This window comes from Capra hircus, unplaced genomic scaffold, assembly GCF_001704415.2.
Source record: "Capra hircus breed San Clemente unplaced genomic scaffold, ASM170441v1, whole genome shotgun sequence".
NCBI classification, from domain to species: domain Eukaryota; kingdom Metazoa; phylum Chordata; class Mammalia; order Artiodactyla; family Bovidae; genus Capra; species Capra hircus.
Window position 1 is genome coordinate 1,357 of NW_017213784.1, and position 5,278 is coordinate 6,634.

The 5,278-nt window shown below is 46.8% G+C and overlaps 1 long non-coding RNA gene across 1 annotated transcript; it reads left to right on the forward strand.

The window, feature by feature from the left end:
* The first annotated feature begins 1,605 nt into the window (after positions 1-1,605).
* Positions 1,606-3,709, forward strand: LOC108635330. The gene is made up of 3 exons (XR_001917781.1): positions 1,606-2,333; positions 2,806-2,914; positions 3,324-3,709. It is a non-coding gene; the product is annotated as an uncharacterized LOC108635330 (long non-coding RNA).
* The last annotated feature ends 1,569 nt before the right edge of the window (positions 3,710-5,278 follow it).

The window sequence follows — 5,278 nt, forward strand, 5'->3', positions numbered from 1 at the left end:
TCAGGGCTTTAGTCTTTTGGCATTTGAAAGAGCGTTTCAATCCAAATACCCCTTTGATGGCTTTCTAGCCTGCCTGCAGCACTCGTACAGCTGCGCCTGTGATTGTTTGAGGCCTCCTGACCGCAGGAGGCACAGGAAGCTTAAAACATCCTAGGAATGTAGGAGCTTCCGAAGAGTCAAAATCTTTAGAATAGGACTGATTAAAGGTTTCATTTGTTGAGTCAATGCTTGCTGCCAAATTTTCATATCCTTTATTTTTAGATATAGTTGGTATATAGAAAAACAAGTAGTAGACCTGGTATTACCAACATTAGATCTTTGAGTTAAGTACCTTCTTTGTTATAACCCACTGCACCTTTGTTCTATAGAGATGTAACTTTAATGCTTTAAGGAGATGCAGATTAAAGAAAAACACTTCAGGGGAAACAAAATTAACATTCATTAAGGAAGAGAGCCAAAAAGTGTTAACAAGCCTCTTGGCCAGAAGATAATGTAAATCACCTGAGACCTTTTGTATACAAAATGATACACAGAAAGAGTCTGGGCTGCGAACGCTACATAACTTTGTGTTACCCATTGATCTCCATGTTTAATCAAAAGTATAAAAGGCCTTCTGAACAATAAAGGATGGGGGCCAGCTTCTTGGACCAGTTTCTCGGACCAGTTTCGCGAACTAGTCTCTCGGCCTGGTTTCTTGGGAATCTGGCTCCCTCCGTGTCTCTCTCTCTTCTTCTCTCCCTTTCCTTCTCTCTGCTCTTTACTTTAATTTCAGGCTGAATTTCCATCTGGGGCGCGGAGGCTCGCCAGGTCTACTTACTTGCCCTGGCTGTTAAGACCCACGCGAAAGGGAGCCTAAGGCGAGGCACCCTTAGATATTCAAGCGGGCGCCGGTGGCCCAACGTAGATGGTGCAAATTCCTTGTCTGGAATTTTATTGGTCTTCCGCGTAAACTAAGCTATTCATCCCTCTTCCTCCACTTAATCATCCTACTACACTATAGTTTCTTAATCTAATCTTATATTAATAACTAAGTCTTTCCACGCCAACGCCGTCCACCCTTCAAATTCCCTGGATCCACCGGGGCTGGACCCCGGCAGTCATGGTTTTCTCCCCATCTACTATCAGATGCTCAGGTATCCCAGCCCTTGGGATTGAGAGACAAGTGGGAAGGACACCTTGACCCAAGTAGACTAGGGAACAGAAGCCCCGGTCCTCCCTTCCCGTCTCTCCATGTCCTCATACACGTTTCCGCTTTCTTTTCCAGTCTCCTCGGTGATATGTTCCCCATGCCTCGGGGGATGTGCGTGATGGCAGAGGATGGAATCCTTTTTCGGGGACTTTCCAGATCCACGGCTGCACCCGAATACCCATTATGGCCATCATGTCTTCTGGCATCTTTGCAGGTGACTAAACAAAACCTTGTTTGATCATTTCCTTACCTTGGATATTTCTGGCTGTTTCTCACTCCCTTCCCCACCTTGTCTGTGCCCTCATCCTGGCAGTCATGGCGTTACTCTTCGAGTTCAGCGATCTGGTGGACCTCCTATCAATCGGGACCCTGCTTGCTGACTCCCTCGTGGTTCTTTCTGTCCTTGCCCTCAGGTGAGACTCCACTGCACCTTGGCTGGGGGTCATGGACTCAAGAGGAGCTAAGATTCTTCTAGCTTCGTGTCCTGCATCTGCTGAAGTTGGGAAAGAGTTGGATTAACTGTCTGATATTGGATAAGTATAGGGGCTGCTGTCAATCCTGCCGTAATATCCTTTCACTCGCGTACCAGCCAGATCAGAATTGCAGCAAGAAGGAGAAAACAGAGGAGGAAATTGAGGTGAAGCCTGAAGTTAAACAAAATCCTCCAGAGCCTGTATCTGAAGCAGGAAATTCAAACATTCTAAAGAGTCTGTGGTTCCCTCCCAGCACCATCCCCACCCAGAAATCTGGCCAGATTGTCAATGGATACGCCTTCCTGTTTGGTGACCAGTGGGACTTCTTTTTGGTGGTATTCTGAAATTGACAGGATGGGTTGGAAATAGGTGTCTATTTCAGGCAAGAAGTAGTAGAGATATGATGGCCCCTCCTGATGTGGGCAGCCTGAGGAGGGGTGTGACCCGAGGTCCTGACATCTTTGTCTTCTGGGTCCAGCCTGTTCTCCTCCACCTTGACCCTTGCCGTTCTCCTGCTGATAATCCTGAGCCTGGTCCTGGCCCAGTGGCCCAGCCAGCTGTTCTCTGGAGACCCCGTGCTCACAACAGTGGCTGTGCTGCTGCTGTTCATCACTGGGGTCACAGTCATCATCTGGAGGCAGCCCCAGGACCCCACTGCTCTTCCATTCAGGGTAGGCGAGGGACTTCCCTGGTGGTCCAGTGGTTAAGAATCTACCTTGCAATGCAGGGCATGTGGGTTAGATTCCAGGTCAGGGAACAAATACCCAACCAGGACATGCCACAGGGCAACTAAGCCCACACACCAGAACTAGAGAAGCCCTTGGTCCACAACTCGGTTCCGACACAGCCAAATTAATTAATTTTTAAAAGTAAGTGACCTTCTGTGCCCAAACTATCCACCTTAAGTGAATGAAGTCTGCCTGCTTTGAGGTCTAAACATCCTTTGCTGGACATGAGAAGATGGGAAATTGCTGAAGCCAACAGACCCTTCCCTGACCCACACTCAGTGCTTCACACACCCAGCTTCAGTAGGCACTGAACACATGGCTTCAAAAGCGCTGGAGTCTTCCTGCCCACATGTGGGTCGGGTCTCCCTTTCAGACATCTGGGCTGTGTCCAGGGATGACCTGACTCTGCCCACAGGTCCCTGCTCTGCCTGTCCTCCCGCTGGTCAGCATCTTCGTGAACGTTTCCCTGATGATGCAGATGACCTCTGGAGCCTGGATCCAATTCAGTGTCTGGAATGCCATTGGTAAGTGGTTTTCTGGGATTAAAAGACCTCTCAATGGACTGATCCCCATCTTCTTCCTACCACCACTCCCCTAAACTGTGTCAGACACCCTCATAGGAGACCTAGTGAGCAAGTGTGGGGTTCCCTGGTGTCTCAGGGGTAAAGAATCCACCTGCCAATGCAGGAAATATAAGAGACACAGGTTCAATCCCTGGGTCAGGAGGATCCCTGGAGGAGGAAATAGCAACCCACTCCAGTACACTTGACTGGAGAATACCATGGGCAGAGGAGCATGGAGGGCTACGGTCTGTGGGGTCACAAAAGAGCCAGTCAGGACTGAGGAACTGAGCATGCACACGAGCGTGCACATGAGTGTGTATCAGTACGGAGAGCACCTATTTCCCTTCTCACTGTCTCATTTCCCTACTAGGATTTGCCATATACTTTGGCTATAGGATCCGACACAGCCTGGAGGAGAACAATGAGCAACAGCTTCTAGCCTGCACCTTCCAGACTCCTCACCCAAGCATCCCTGCTGCTGAATCATCTTAACCACAGGACACAGATGCCATGTGGAGTCCCTCCATCCGCTAGAGGAATCTTCTGGTTCAAGGGGCACTTTGAGCCTCTATGGACAATGAAGGTGCAATGCATTTAGGGACCTATATTTATTGCCAGTGGACAAATGACGTACATGCTGAATAGTTTTTAAGTTTTCTTTTCAGACCACGATACACATACCAAAAGGGCATGCTTTGTAAGTGTGCAGCAAGATGATATTTCACAAAGAATGTATAACAATGTAAGCAGCTACTGGAGAAAGAAATAAAATATGAACCTGCTCATGCAAAGCTCCTACTTGTGCTTCTTTTTAGGAAAAATGCAGAGATGGCTGTCTGGGGAGGAAAGGCAGGTGACTGTGTACTGTGTCCAGTGCTGCCCTTGAAATATAGGACAGAGGTAAGCTGGAAGGGAAAGGAAGGGAACAGATGCACTGGGCTAACAGTAACACAAGAAAGCTAAGGCGGCTATGTTACCATCAGAAAGCAGACCCTAAGAAAGGAGAAGAATATCAGACAGAGCGGATCATGTCATCATGGTAAAATGATCGCTTTTATCTTTTCCCCAGCTTTCTGGAGACATAGTGCCATCTTTTGTAAATGATTATTTCTCTTTACTTTTCTGTCACAGACTCTTGGAGTTACACAGTAGAGTCGATGATGAAAAGTTCTTAATTGGAAAAAAACCAATACCTGCATTGTCAGAGGTGAGGGAAAGAAGTAGTAAGTAGTGATTTATTGACAAATGACTACAACTGGGTGGAACTAAAAGACAGGAAAGGAAATGGGATAGTCATGTGAAAGAGTTACTGCAGAACAGAGTGCCTGACACTGAGATTATGCACATTCAAGATGCTGATAATAGTGAACCAGAGGGTTGTTTGTGGGAATGAGCAACTGCAGTAGAGTGAAGGAGGGATACAGGTCAAGAAACTGAGTAGCAAGGTATTAGATAAATGAAAATACAGTGGAGGTGGACGGACAGAATTAGGAATACCACTACCTTGCCAGTTCTCATGACAGTACAGGCTTAGGAAGAAATGAACGGAGATTGAAACTGTCAGGTGAAACTTTGTCGGAAGGGGTTGACATCACCTGTTCACTGTTCTTCGCTTACTGCTGGGGGCCAACCAGATATCCTGTGCTACCAATGTGTAACAGGCAACACTGAACACCGCCCATAAAAGAGCCTTGATGAGAAACTGAATCAACCCTTCCAGGTTCTTCTAGCCGGTCTAAGGATTAAATTGACATGAGATAGCTTAATGGGACAAAAACCAAGTGTAGCTCAATAGTGCAATGAAGGTGAAAGAGGAGAGTGAAAAAGCTGGCTTACAACTCAACATTCATAAAACGAAGATCACGGCATCCGGTCCCATCACTTCATGGCAAATAGATGGGGAAACAATGGAAACAGTGGCAGATTTTATTTTCTTGGGCTCCAAAATCACTGTAGACAGTGACTGCAGCCATGAAATTAAGACACTTGCTCCTTGGAAGAAAAGCTATGACAAGGCTTCACAGTGAATTAAAAAACAGAGCCATCACTTTGCCGACAAAGGTCCATATAGTCAAAGCTATGCTTTTTCCAGTAGTCATGTTGTATGTGAAAGCTGGACTATAAAGAAAGCTCAGCACTGAAGAATTGATGCTTTTGAACTGTGGTGTTGGAGAAGATGCTTGAGAGTCCCGTGGACTGCAAGGAGATCCAGCCAGTCCATCCTAAAGGAAATCAGTCCTGAATATTCATTGGAAGGACTGATGTTGAAGCTGAAACTCCAATACTTTGGCCACCTGATGGGAAGAGCTGACTCATTGGAAACGA